The sequence below is a fragment of the Miniopterus schreibersii genome (assembly GCF_964146895.1).
Source record: "Miniopterus schreibersii genome assembly, chromosome: 2".
NCBI lineage: Eukaryota > Metazoa > Chordata > Mammalia > Chiroptera > Miniopteridae > Miniopterus > Miniopterus schreibersii.
Genome location: NC_138102.1, coordinates 4,310,479 through 4,326,466, shown reverse-complemented (window position 1 = coordinate 4,326,466; position 15,988 = coordinate 4,310,479).

Here is a 15,988-nt window from a genome sequence, read left to right as displayed (position 1 = left end):
TTAACTGTCTTACTGGTGGTCCTTCCTTCCTAGTTACTCATACAAGAGCCAGCTCAGTTCTGGAGCAGTGTCTGTTTTGTGGACTTGATCATATCTATGGAACTTCAGAGTTTTGGTTTTTGCTCTTTCAGTCTTCTACTCTCTGAATAACCAAACTGTCCTAGTAAATCTCCTCCTGTCAAAAAACATTGCATAGTTTCTATTTTCCTGACTCACCCTGAGTGATACATTTGGTCAGAGAAAAACTGGCTACCACCCCTTAATTACAACTCCAAATGGTAGGAGAGAGAATCCTGCCCGTCTGTGTTGTGTCTGATGTCCCTCCTGAGCTAATCAACCACAGCAAAGGGAAGAATCTCACGTATTTAAAAACCATGTTGCTGGAATCCACCCGCATGGTGCTGTGGTTTGAGAGAAATGTTTCCCAGAGAAGAGAGATAATTAACTGTGCATATATCTTAACATATTTCTAGCTAAAGGATGGTCATAAATTCAAAGTTCCATATACATGGCTACATGGACCCAGTAGCCTAGATTTACGTGACCATCCTTTTAGTTAATGAAACAAATTTAACAACTCTTATCTACTGAAGTACTTTGCTTTAGAAATTATTTTATTTTCCTCTTCATCATCATCATCAAAAAATCTCCTCTGGAATTTTCCCGACAGCATAAAGCCAGAATGCTATTTCTATATGAATAAAATAGTATGTAGCCCACTCCCCACTTCAGCTAATATTTCTTTTCTTTTTGTCTTTACGTAAATGTGCCTCACAGGAGTTTCCTGTATGAATTATTTCTAGCTCCTTTCTTTACATCTGCCATGAGCTCGTGACTTTGAGGAATTCATTCCCATATATATACAGGAATCGCTTGTGTCAAAGTCACTGATGGCCTGTGCGTTGTTAATCCCGGGGCCCAGCCTGATGTAATCTATCAGCAACATGTGCACACATGGCCACCCCTTCCTATTGAGTTCCTCTCTTCCCTTGGCCTAGAGGCCTCCAGGTCCCCCTGCTTGTCCTTTCTGTACCTCCCCCGTCTCCCTGACACCTAAACGGTGGAGTGCCCAGCCCAGCACTTAGCCACGGGGCTGCTTCTCTCCCTACCCTCACTCTGCAACCGCATCAATTCTCTTAGCTTTAGCCGGGCTGACCAGTCCCAAATCTATGCCGGAAACTCCAAACTCATCTCTGGATTCCAGACTCATATATCTAACAGATCCTGGACAGCTCTGCTTGAATAGCTAAAAAGAATCTCAACTTCAAAAGCTAACTTCCCTTCAAAAGGATCTTGCAAACAAATTTCAGCAGACATAAAAGAAAAATTGTGCTACTCAATCCCAAACCTGCCCCTTCTCCTCATTGCCTTCCCTATTTTCAGAGATGCCAACTGATATTTCCAATGGCATCTAAGCTAAACGAATTCTATCGGCACTGCCATCAAAATAAATGCAGACACTGACCACTTCTTTCTTCCAGCTACAGCTGTCCTGCCCTAATTCAAGACAACATGATTTCTCTAAAATAGATTAACAGCTTCCTAATTGGTGGCTTCTTTGCCCTGCGATCCTCACAGTCCATTTATAACCCAGCAGACGTACTGATTCTATTTTTTAAACACACACATAATACTCTTTTCTTTGTGCTTTACAAATATTAAATAATTTAATACTGACCTTACTCCTGTGAAGTGGATAGAACTATTCCCCCCAGTGTACAGATGAGAAAGATGAGCCTCAGTCAGGGAAGCAAATTGACCAAGACCCCATAGCTGCTTAATGCTCAAGGTGGGGGCTAGACAATACGGTACCAAAATCCATTCTCTTAGTCCCTCTGCTACAACTCTTATTCCAAAAAAATAAAAAATAAAAATCAGATCACGTCACTTATCTGCTCAAAATATTCAAATGGATCTCCCTCTTTATTCAGCTTAAAAGCCTAAGCTTTGAACTTGGTTTCAAAGGCCTCGCCTTGGATGCCCCCTGGTCACCGCTGACCTCACTCCCTGCGGCTGCCCTCACTCTCCACGCCAGTTAACTGGCCTTGAAGAGCTTGGAACCCATGAGACACACTCATGTTTCAGGGTCTTTGCTCTTGCTCCCCTCTCTGCCGGGGATTCTCCTTCCCCGATGCTCGCAGGGCGCGTTCACTCCTATCAGATCTGTACCTAAGCATCACTTTCTCAGTAAGGCCTTGTCAGTCCATCTACTCTTGCCCATATGCAATTCTTTGTCCAGGTTAACCTGTTTATTTTTCTTTGGGTGCCTTTCTAACACATCATATGTTTTACTGATTTATCTTATTTTTTATCTTTACTTTCCCACCATTCATCAGAATACACATTTCATAAGAGAGGGCAGTTTGCTCTGCTTGTTAATTGCTATACTCCTAGTACCTGGCAAATAACTATTCAGTTTGATGAATAAATTAACTTTTAAAAAATTGGGATTTATTTAACTGCAAACTGTCATTTGAAAATTTCAAATCCAGTTTTGCTTCTAGGTATTAGGTACTTCTATAATTATGTTTTATGGCTTGACTTCTGATTAGTTTAGAAGAGAGGGCTTTTTAAACATACAAATGTTGTGGTATTTGGACACAAAATACTACTCCAAACCTTGGGGATATAGGAGGAAACTGTGGAAGAGGGAGATTACACAGGCAGAGGCCACTAAACACATGGGTCAGTCTGGGTCACACATGAAATTGAGTCAACTTGTCAACACAGTACCCGCTACACGGATTGAGCGGTCACTATTACTATTTTATTTTATTTTCCATATTCTGGTAACCAACTATGTTTGTCCAGCAAGTATTTTAAAGCAAAAACACCAGGCTTTGATGATTCTATATGATCATGTCACACTAACATTTAAATGGTGGGAGGTAAGTTCTTTTCTTTTTTTTTAATTTCAAAAACAAAAGAGAAAGAATAGAAATTAAAAACAAACAAACAAAACCACAAGAGCAGAGAGAGAGAGGAGAAAAAAGACCTTATTTCTATATTCATGGAATGTTGAAAACAGACATTTTAGGGATTCAAGAGAGTTTTATAAGCAAAAACATGTAAACATGAATCTTTTTATTTTAACGATTAACTCAGTTTTAGAGCTGAACAACTGCAGTGGAAATTGACCGCTTCCAGTCCCCTATTTTCCCCCAGTTCCTGTGAAGTACTGATGAGTAATCATTTTGCAGAGGGGGAGAGTGGGATGGAGAACCCCCTGAGCCTTTCGGATGAAAGCAGAGCTCTTGAGATGGGCTCCCACCCTAGTTCTGGGACCCGGGGAGCGAGGCCTTGCCTGGCTCTGTGTGTTCTCCCCCATGAAGGAAAAGAAGTTTAACTCATTTAAAGCTCGCAACCATCCCAGAGTATATATGTTTTGTTGTTTAAGCTAAAAAATTAAAAGTAAACACATTTAGTACAACAAAATTAAAACCATAATACACAAGAGAAATAACTGCAGGAGAATATCATTATATCCCATTAACATATGGTCGTGGGTAATTAGTTAATAAGTGCACGTCCTAAACTTTGGCTAGTGTCCACGCACGGATGAAAAGAAATCACACATCATCATCATTTTTAAGAAGTCACTTTGCTCCTTTGTCATTTCCTATTTAATAAGCCAATATAATTGAACTAGCTGGGGCCAGGAAACTTGCCTGATGTTTTTAGAAGTTTACGGCAACGATTTAAAGGCCTGAAGAACAGCACATTTATAGTTTCCCTTACGGCTAACAGATGTGCGATCACGCCGGAGTAGTATATTTTTACAATACATAGCAGTAAATTTAATTCTTTCTCTTCCTTAAAGGACAAAACAAAATAAAGTCTCTCACCAGATTCTCTTGCAGTTTCAGGAGCAATGTGCTGTGTCTCCCATCAGTGCATTGCTGTCACTTTTGAGGGATTCACAATATGACAGAGGTGTGCGGATAGCTAGACAGATGTGCACTTGCCGCTTCAGAGAGCAAACAGGATTTACCTGGCACACAGTCTCCACTCCCTAGGGATTTAGGACAGTAGAGGAATTTAATTTTGTAGGCCAGCATAAAGGTTTCCAAACTATGTTTTCTACAATCTATCTAAGACAGCCATTGATTCACTGAAATAAGAAAAAAGGGGATTCACAACCGTAAACCTATGGCACAGCTGTCCACTTCCAGGCCGACTCCACAGCATCAGAGGGTGTGAAAACACAACAATCTTCTATAAACTAGCCGAGGACACTCTTCATTCTGTTAGGATGACATGTTTGACAGTTGCTGATGCCACAAGATCTATGAAAGTGTCGCCCACAAGTTCAAGAGCATAAGGAATTGTACAGAGAGCCTCGGCAAGAGCAAAATGCAATTCTTAACATTGTATAAAGTAAAAGAAAAAAAGCCATTTTCTTCTTAACCCTGACTTTTTAACAAAATTTAGAGTGAAAAAAATGTGGGTCTAAATTTAGAAAAAACGTGTGGAATATCAGAAGATTCATCATTTGAAAGTAACACTTGAAAATGTAGTTGTTTAAAAAAGTAAATAATATTATATGCAATATGTCCTAATTATTTTCATAGCACCCTTATCTAATATTGATCATCAATTTTTTTTTTTTTCCAGACATGGCTATTTTTCTAGAAATCTTAAGCAAAGCACTTCTGGAATTTTGACAAACCTGTGCAGTCAAAAATCTGCATATAAGTATTAACCCCTCAGATTAACTATAGTCCCTGGGTGTCTATGAGAGATTGGTTGCAGGACCTGCTGCAGGTTCCAAAATCCACAAATACTCAAGCCCCTCATATAAAGTGGAAGAAACAATGCATGACTTCCTACTGTGGTGGGAAACAGTATTTTCTGCTTCTTGTTTTCTATTTTCTATTCCCAAGTGCAGATAAAACATATTCTTTCCCATCCCTGGTTGGTTGTACCCACTGATGAGAAACCCAAGGATACAAGGGCCGGCTGTATATTTATAGCAAAACCCATGTTGTTCAAGGGTCAACTGTATTCTGTTTTACTTACATTTGTATGACATATTTATGAGGCTGCATATATTTTAAATATCAAGATGCAATTGAGAAGTTTAATACAGTCTCTGAATAAATAATGTTATGTAAACCATACACTTAGATTACTATTAAACCAGAGTTTTAAAGGGATTTTTTTTTGGTTTCCATAATGCTTTTTTCCACCATAGGGATTACTGTTATGTGATTATATATAAAAGTCACAGAGTTTTTATTATATTGGCTCTTCAACCAGGGGGAATTTCAGTTATGTAGGGACTCTTAGAAGTTCCCTTGCAGTCCTGCATGTGGGCCTTTTAAAGATTCTGATAAGCTCCTTTTAGTTCTTGTAACATGTTGGCATATGTAGTAGAAAACACATCTCTGTAATTGATTTTGTCACCACCACACAAAAAAAGATTGCCAGTCATCGCCATAAAATCTTCCATGTGCAAGCAAATTTGGAAATAATGTAATATCAGATAAGACCTACATAGTAGTAGTTTGTGACAATCAGGGGATGCAGGGAATTGTAGCTCACCACAGCTGGAGTGGTTTAGGAGATACATGTCCCTTATTTCTTAGGTATCTATCTTCTCAAATAGATTTGAGCATCTTGAGAGAAAGGCCTATGTCTTGTGATGTCTATTTCTAGCCCTAATCTGGCACCTGAAACAGGAGTTCAAGTATTTTATTTTTTATTGATTTGAATTGAGTCAAATATTTGACTAAAATAACATAAAAGAAAATGGAATGTACTATTACCTTTTCTGTGTAGGAAAGCTTTCAATTTCCTCTCAATTCCTAATGTTCCATTAATTTCCTCTCAATTCCTAATGTTCCATTAAAAACTTGGAGCTATATCCTGAGGCTGGAAGACATATTTATTGTCATGTATCACACCAGCATTGAACTTACAAAATCATTTGTATGCCTCTCCCGTTTTTAAAGACATCATGGAAAGAAGATAATCTGCCCAGTGGGTCACGTCTTTATGACTCTAATGATCTTGAAGTCAGGAAGTTCCCTTTTATGCCTGAATAAATGCTCTTTTATTGTAATGGGTATAGGTGATGGGAAGCATTTTTAAAAGAATCAATAACATATATCGAGTACCCATTTTACACAAATAATTATTCAAACCGAACTGAACTAAAAAACTTTCTTGGCCAGTAGTTTACTTAAAATGAAAACAAATAAAAAAGGGAAACCATTTTTTAAACATATTTTTGAAGACTGCTAACAGAAAAATAAGCATCTTCGTGGCACTGTAGAGCTATTTGTGCAAATGCATTGTGTTAAATCATGTGGACATGGAAGGGCGGAGGGGAAAGAACCAGGATCTAGAACTGTTAAGTGAGTAGATGCAGGAAGAGCTGCCAAAGGAAAGAGGGTAGCAGTGAGGTGAGGGGAAGGGATGTTCGCAGCAAGCTTCTGGTTAAGGATATGCCCTGAGATCTGGCCTAGAATAGGCCATAAAGCCGTGAGTTCTAGAAGCTGAGAAGGAAATCTGTGAATCCATAGACAAGAACATGTAATAAGGGTCATGCTGTTTCCTCTTTCCCGCTTAGGCAGCTATCATTGATATGACTACCATTTGTTACCGATGTAGTTTGTGCCCAAAGATACGCTATCACTGTACATGCAAAATCATATCTAATAGTCACAAAACCCTGACATGCCTGTAATTGCCACAGTCTAGGCGCAATTTCAGTCCTAGGTAAACAAATTGCCTAAGAGCCAGTAAGTGGAAGAGGCAAGATCCAGACAGCCTGATCCCTGCAACCATAGACGTAAGGAAATATTTAGAATTTTATATTAGTTATTCATTCATTCCTTTATTTACTCGATAAGCTTCACTAAATACCTGTATGTAGAAGGTATTAGAAAAAAGGAAAGAGAAACTGCTCTGTGAATAGCTCAGGGGTATTAGTCACTTAAATAAGACATAACACCAACAATTACCAGTTGCTAAAGCGAGACTGAGCACAGAACTGTCAGGAATTGGGGGAAAAGAGTCTTAGGAGGCAGCAAGGCAGCGTGAAGAATTTCTGGGACTATCACAGGGCGTGTGCAAAACCAACATGCAAATACGATATTTAGATAGCATATTTTGTCAACATAAGCCTTGGTTTTTATGTTTTTTCATCTTTCTCCAAACAAAGCTTTTTAAGTCGATAGCACTTAGCAGCTTTCCAAGTTCTTTCCGACGCACTCACTCGCCCACCAAGCTGGTGGCACGCACCCCATTGTACAGAAGGGGAAATGGAAGTGTTAAGAGTTTAGGTGACATAGTTAGTAAACATCAAAGCGGGAATTTGTTCTCAGTTCCTGCAGCACTAAGTTTATTATTCTTTCGACCAAACCGCCGCTTCTCCAGCTTTCCTCTGAAGTGCTCCTTCTCGCAGGGCCCATGTATATGCATTTCCCCGGGAAGTCCGGGCAGACAGCCTGCAGCAGCCCTCACAACAGAAAGCCCCTTTGAAAGCTCTGTTTTATAGGAAACATGAAAGGGACAGATTCTGCTGTTTTCGTATGCACATGCAAGTGAGGAAACTTTTAAAAGTGCACCCATCCAAAACTTTTTCACCTTTCGTTAGATTTGATTTTCAAGGAGCTAGCACTGGCTCTGTCCTCTGACACTTACTGCCTTCTAACGGGCCATCGGAAACCCTTGGATGGGATGGAAAATTGGCAGAGTTACACTTGGGCAGGAGAAATTTAATTACCGGTTAGGCAAGATTTGCAGGTTACTACAGTGACAACTGTTTTACTTTATTTTATATAACAGTGGTTGAGTGTTTTGGTTCCTTTGTGTCTGATTTACTTGAAAGATTTAGAGCAAGTATTGGAATTGGGATTGGGCTTGGGGTTGGGGTTCACTGTGAGTCTTCTGTTTTCTTAAAAATACACAGAAGGCCTAGCCGGGCGTGGCTCAGAGGCTGAGCATCGACATAGGATCCAGGAGATCGTGGTTCGATTCCCGGTCAGGGCACAGCCCGGGTTGTGGGCTTGATCCCCGGTGGGGGGCGTGCAGGAGGCAGCCGATCAATGACTCTCATCATTGATGTTTCTGTCTCTCTCTCCCTCTCTCTTCCTCTCTCTGAAATTGATATATATATATATATATATATATATATATATATATATATATAAATACACAAAAGAGCAAGTTATTAGTTACCCCCGAATCTAAATCATGAATGGATCTCACTGAGTGGACATTGAGGACATTCCCAATGACAGGCCTCTGTGATGTTGATGACTTTCCTACAAAAAATGCCTTATCCTCATGATACTGTTACTGTCCAGCTGAAGTTGGGAGGCACCATCCTTCCAGTCAAACAATGCTGCAATAATAAAGGGGTGACAAATTAGAAACATGCAACAGACACAAGCGCAGAAAGACACATCCTAAAGGAGGAAGTCACCGATAAGTAATAAAAAAGCCCTCAGATGATAAATGGTGCACAGCACAGGAAGAGATTTGCATGCAACACAGCTCTATTTAATGACAGCCAGGCAAGGAATCTAGGATGGAGGTCCCCTGAATGTCACAGAGCAAGGTGCAAAAGAGAGGGCCAGGGACGCAGCCTGGAGGCAGGACTGGCCAGAGGAGGCTCCGAGCTGATGGAACTAGCCCTCCTCCCAGCCTCCGCAGCCAGGTGCTTGGGGCAGCGGCCACAGTGACATTTAAGTGGTCAGTTTTCACCACCACCTGTGAGGAGCATTTTTCTGTCTTGCTTTAGGGCAGTACGACCGTGATACTCTCAAAGTGATACTTCACTGTGCTCTTTGGCTCTCTATTTTATTTTCTGTAGCTTTCTGTATTAAACATAATATTTGGTAAAATTACACTAATACAAATGCACATCGGAAACTAAGATGTTTCATTGCTGATTTCTCTAAATTCAGATTTTCAAGTTCTCTCTCCTTCAGGGAATTCTGACTCAGTTGATATGAAGTCAGCCTCTATCCACACAGTTATTTTAAACTAGTGGCCCCCTGACCATAGGTAGAAATAAAGCCCAGACACAAGCACCATTTAATTACATTTAAATAGTCATCTTTCTGGTTCTAACTCAACACTATTGGCCACAAACTTTGTGGCAGAGCAAGGAATAATGACTGGGTCTTGTCCCAGGTTCCTGGCACAGGCTCCTAAAATGCTTGAACTCCCACAGAGCTAAGGGTCTTTCGCATGCTAATGAGTGACCGGTGACTGCAGTGTCCCAGGTACTCAAGGATGGAGGTTGGTCACCAGGAAGACCAAGGAGGGATCAGATAGATGGAAACTTCAGCCCACCCCTACCTCTGGGAGGAGAGAGTGGCTGGAGATTTAGTGGATCAGCGATTGCCAGTTGTTTCATTAATCATGCCTACTTCATGACACCTCCATCAAACACCCCTAAACAATGGACTGGGGAGAGCTCACAACTTGATAAACACATTGAGGAGCTCGGAGGGTGCTCCACCTAGAGAGGGCGTGTGCTCTCCCCTCCCTTCCCCTACCCCTTGCCCTGTGCATCTCCTTCATTTGACTGTTCCTGAGCTGGTATCTTTATAATACACCTGAAATAGCAAATAAAGCAATTTCCTGAGTTCTGTGAATCTATCAAATCATCAGACTTGCTGAGAGGGTCGTGAGAATCCTTTGAGTTTATAGCTGGTAGAACAGAAGTAAGGGTGACACCTGGGTCTGGTGACTGACATCTTCAGTGGGGACAGTATTATGGGACCGACTCCTTACCTTGTGGGATCTGATGCTAACTCTAGGTGGGTGGTGTCTAACTGAACTGAATTGCAGGACACCCAGCTGGGATTGGAGAGTTGGAGAAATGGCCCTGGAAAGATACCACTCAACAGAAGGGCCGTGAGCAAAACCAGTCCATTAGCTTTGAAAATGAGAAAATAAAATGAAGCATGCATATCCTGATGTATTTTGGGTACTCGTTCCATAGGTACATTATAAAGGCCTTGACATTTATCATCCCTGGAAAATTAAAACTTACATTTTCGTTTTGAAAATTAGAACACCGTATCTGTGCCAAAGCACTATGATATTTTTACAAAGTCCCTTTATAAGTTTGATTTTTCCATATTTTCCTTGGGAGGTAGTTCTTTGTCTTTTCTTTTTCTCCTCACTCTACGTCTCTGAATTCACCATGGCAGCAAATACATAATTCATGCTACAGTTTCTTTCTGTGGGCCAGCCTGTCTTGTCTGAATCGCAGTAAGATATACCACCACCAGAAAAAAAATGAAATCTGAAGCCCTGTGTTCCTAGATCTGAAAAATATGGGATCTGGGGTCGATCGGGTGGGCTCCACGAGGTAATGGACTTCGAAGGCTTGCATTGTTTCCGCTCATTCACTGGCTTTTTGCAGACAACCAACGAATTGTCTCCATGCTGAGAAATGGCACGCAGAGGAGAATTTATTATGAGTTTGGTATTTCGCGTGAAAACAACTTTGATTTATTGAACTAAAAAACAGAAATGTCAAAACCGACATATTTGAGACAAAAAACTTTCCTCATTAAAGTGGCCTTTTAGTTGGTAACCAAATGCAGGGCAGCGGGTGGTCCTTCGGAAGGGCGCCCGCAGCGAGCCCTCCCGCAAAGCGCTGCCATGGGCCCAGCGAGCACGCGCAGGCCCCGCGTCCACTAGCAGGAGCGGGGTCAGTGCTAAGTGACCGCAGGGCAAGTGCCAGGAGCAGCAGCAAGCGCTGTTTAGGGGCACCTGTGCCCCTGTGGCTGGCTTGTCACCCCCCCCCCCGCGATCCCGACCAATGCAGTTGGGTAACTGGCCACGTGCTTATGTTTTCTTTATCTGGTCGCATTGGCACCGTTCGCACCACATACTCACCACTCACGGTGGCCTCCTTTAATACTCCCCTCTGAAACTACATTCCCTGTATTTCTGGTCATTGGTAGTGCTTTTTTTTTTAAGGCAACTAAAATTAGGCTATCACTTGAAGCAAATAAATCTTGTTTATTGGTGTTCAGTCAGTATCTACATAGTCAATCATGTTATTTCATAAGTCTAAGCCATCAGATGCCAACTCACAGCAAAGAGGAAATGGCAAGACCCCTTCACGTGATGCGGAGACTGAGCCCACAGTTCCGATTTCTTTATCACCTCATTACTGATGAACATTAGTTAGGACAGGCGAGTTCCTCTCTGTAATGATTTCAGAGTGGGTACAAGAGAATATTGTTTGACGTAGAAACAGGACTTTGACACTTAAGATATAAATTTTATAGCCTTGCTCATTAGTAATCATTATTTTAATAAAATGAAATAATTCTCTAAAAAACACTGATGCCTGCCAAAAGAAATATGACCCGTGACCCTCAAGATGCAAAATGTTTTGCAGGACTGCTTTGTGACATGTTCACTTCGTTAGCCGTGTGCCGCCTTTCTCCACTTTACCTGATAACACGCCGATGCTTCTCCCTGGCTCTCAGACCAAGCCGATCCTGCCCCCGGTCATGGCCGCACGACTCAGGCTTGTCCAACCGTGTTTCACTTGCTGCAGACTGCTGACTGATGCAGGGAAGGCTGCAGGATCCAATCAGAGTTTATGCTAATGTTTAACCAAAACAGAGAGATCAAAGAGTATTAGCTGGGAGCTGCTAGAAGTCGCCACGAAGGGAGAGGCTTCCCCTGAATGAAACACCTGGAGATGCAACTAGAACAGGAGGCTCAAGAAGGGCTAATTTGATTCTGAAATCTGTGTTTCTGGATCCAACCATGACTAAAATTGATGCTCCCCTCTGGACTTCCCAGTTACTTAAGCCAATACATTCTCTCTCCTTTTAGAAACTTTATCTTTATAGTTTGTGACAAAAAGAATTGTGACTAACACCATTTACTCACATAATAGCCATGGATAAATTTGTGAAATCTAACACATTAACCTCCGCTGAAAACTTGCTAATGTTGGGCAACTATACAACCGGATTACAGAGATCATTATTTTCAAGAAGCTGAGTGCATTTAAAATAAATCAAATAGTTGAAGCACTATGTAATTTCGAATGCATCTTTTAAGTTTTAGCATCACGATACAAGATGTTGAAATTTGAATTAAAACAGCTTAGGTTACCTCTGAGAAGATCAGTTTTATTTTTCCTTCTGACACAGTCAAACTGTACTGGCCCCAGCAAATGGTAGTAATGATGGCACTTAGAAAGCGGTGGACAGTCATTTCCATTTACTTCATGTGCCGACATTCAATACACATTGATATTCCCTAAGGAAGGGGCAGTGTGTATAAGGCTGCATGTGTGTGTGTCTCTTTCTCTTTAATTATAATTCTTTTTTGAAATTTGACTGTGTTTGCTTCCACTCCGTGGAAGTACTTCTCCAAATCTATTTAACCCAAGAGCATGAATTTCGCATCCTACTTGGGTTTTTCAGTGGAAGTCAAATATTTTCCTGTTTGAGATAGCAGTCACCTAGCCAATTATATCCATCAGCCATTTAAATTAAGCTTATTTGTTCAAGCAACATAGGCTAGAATTTTATAAAAGCCCAGTAATGGGAAATAGCTGTCTAGCTGCGTAGTTCTAAAGTTTACCCTGACTCAAAACCTGATCTTTCATTACAAACTGCATTTTTTTCCCTTTTCTTCCTTTCTATCATCTATTTTTTTTAATTTTTTTTTTTTTAGCTGTCCTTCCTCCCTGATCTCTAACTCTCCAACACTTAGGTTCTAGATAGGTAGTCAGAAAAAAAATTTTTTTGATAATCAATAAAACATAAGCCTATGAGTGATTTCCCCCCAGCTCCATACATTTTGTTTCTATTTAGTATTTTGGGAACTTTGCAGTGACACCCCTTGGATGAGCTGTGGCTTCGTGAGACCCGCACACTGGGCCAATAATCCACTGTTGGTTCCTCCTGTAGAATTAGATATCCTTGATCCCTCTCTTGGGAACCGCAGTTACAGCTGCGATTGCTTATGGAAAATAATTGCATGCTATCACTGGTAGCCAAGCGTTCTCTAAATTTCAAGGTAAGACAAGGTAAAAAGTGCCCTCTTCTTCTAGCGATGTATTTACCTGGCTGGCAATCAGAATGAAACATTATATATATATATATATATATATATATATTTTTTTTTTTTTTTTTTTTTTTCTTCTTCTTCTTCTTTTGCTGAGAGCTCAGAGTCTAAACAATTATACAGCTGCCAAAACATGAGTGTTTATTCGATTTCTGTATGTGAATGTGAAAAGGAAAGACCATCATTTCAGGGACATGTGTTGAGGGCTTTGCGAGATGTTAAGAAGTATGGAACCAAGAAATTTACCCTTTATCCTTAGCTGGGAAAGCAGTTCACTCTAGACATTAGTGCACACGCAGTAGGTAAACTCATCTCTTTCTTCTCAGAACCGTGGCCCAAGGCTCAACCCAGACAATCTTTAACCATTATAAGGAGACAAATACTTCTCATTTCTTATTTAGGTATATCCTGGCACTCTGATCTGAGCACAAATAAAATATTTCATTTCTGCCAGTTGCTTTAGTGAAATAGTGTTCTTAAAAATAATGATTTATATGCACATGCATTTCTTATTTACATTTTAAATCTTCCTTAGTGTTCTCAGTATGTGATGATTTATTGATTAATAGTTTAAATCCCTCTATGTTAAGTAGATAATTTCCCCATAAATATTCTGTTGTTCAGATAATCCTGTTTCCTGTCAAAACGCTTCTGATGTTTTATAATAACACAGGTCTCTTTTTTCTCCCTTTTTTCTGTTTGTGTAATATAAAATGCAACATTTATTGAAAAATTGGCTCATGCAAACTTCTCTGATCTAATTGATCAGGTCAGATATGAATGAAAAATATACTTACCTGAGTCTTTCATCATTAAGATTCATACACCATTGTCACAAGCATTTGCAAAGAACTGCTCTATGCAAGGACTCATTTCACTTTTCAGTCTGTGGGACTGAAGTTCATTTATTGTCTAACATTCACATTTGGAATCAGTTATTTTCATGCAGTATCTCAGCTCTCACTTCAGTAAGGCTCTGCTTCTCCAAATTTAATGTACAAATAGCAATGTAGCTAGAGATTTATATTACCAGGTAAGGTTTTAAAAAATGTTTTAACACTTTAGGTAGGTACACAAAGCTAATGATGCGAATACTGGATATGGACATTTAGCTTTACTACAGTTGCAGGTTTGCCATTCATAATATTATTCCCCTGCATGTAATATGTCATTTTTCTCTGGGTGCTTTAAAATTTTCCATTGTTTTTTCCAATGCTTTAACTATACTGTACCTAATTCTATTTTTCTTCTTATTTATTATTCTTGGGTTTGAGTGAGCTTCTTGAATTTATAAATTTGTGTCTTTCAGAAAACTTGGAGCATGTTCATTCATGATTTATTTAAACATTTTTCTACCCACCTCTAGGTCCTCTCCTTTTGGGCCTGTAGTTACACATTTGTTAGAACTTTGAATATTAACCTCAGCTAATGGAGGCTTTGTTCATGTCCTTCCTATCTTTTTTCTCTCTTTTCTTCATTTTGGATCATTTCTATTTCTTTATTTTCATGTTCACTGGCTAAATATTTTATTACAGATTTTCTAATATATTGTATGTAATTCCTGAGATTTTCTATTTGTTCACTCATTATGAGCACAATAAATTCACATTGTTGAATATAGTTAAAATAGCTGCTTTAGAATACTTAACTGGTAAGCCCAACATCTGGGCAGTTTGGCTCTACATTGGTCTGCATTAATTGTCTTTTCTCTCAAGTGCAAGTCATATTTTTGTGTTTCCCATTTTTACAATTTTGGGTTCCGTCTTGGTCAATGTGTCAGTGTGAATAATATTTTTCATAGACACTGGTTTGTTTCCTTTACCTGAGAATGTTGAATCTTTGATTGTCTTTCAGCAGTTTTGCTTAATTCAGACTACAAAGACTATCTCCTCTCTGGTGGGCAGTAGCTAAAATCTCTTCAATTTTTTAATCTTTAGCTGTGTTGGCTGGAGCCTGCCTCGAGCATGTGTAGTTTAGGGGTCAGCCAGATACGTGGACAGATTCCCGAATTCAATTTTGTGGCATGCTCCACTCTGGAATTTACCTCTCCCTCTAGCTGCTCTGGGGGCCTAACCCTGGCTTCTGCTTCTGAACTTCAGGAAGACTGTGGTTTATATATAAACATAACCTGTTCCTGCTAAAAGTGATGGGATGCAACTTTGGCAAAAGCTATAAAAATGGGAAAATTATCCAGTGTTCTTTCTCTTCTCCCAAGTATCTAATTTGTGCCTGATTTTAATGGCTTTTAAATGTCTAAAGGTAGTTTTGTTGTGGTTGTTGTTACTTTTAATTTTCTGTCCAGAGTTCATGTGCTATCAGTGGATGGGTCTGTCTGACTTATTCTGTGAGTACCAGAAACAGAAAGACAATTGCATTTTGTATTTTGAAATTTAATCAGTTAAAATTATTAATTCTAACATTTAATACAATAAATTCCTTAAGGTTTTTCTAAGTAAACAATTATTTATTTACTGCTTTCTTTCTATCTTTTGTCTTTGAGTTATTTTTCTTGTTTTAATTTGTTCAATAGGCCCTTTAGAATAGTGATTGACAAATAATGACCCACGGGTCAAATATGGCCCAACATCTGTTTTGTTTTGTTTTTTAATTTTAAAAATTTTTTATTTTATTTTAGAGAGGAAAGGAAAGGGATAGTGAAATAGAAACATCAGTGAGAGAGACATCTACCAGCTGCCTCCTGCACGCCCTTTATTGGGGATCAAGCTCAAAACCTGAGCATGTGCCCTGACCTCTAATCAAACCGGTGACCTCTTGGTGCAAGGGGCAAAGTTCTACCACTGAGCAACACCAGCTGGGCCAGCATCTGTTTTGTAAACAAAGTTTTATTAAAACATGGAAATGCCCGTCTATTTATTTACTCTCTTTCACACTATAATAACCAAAGTGAGTACTTGTG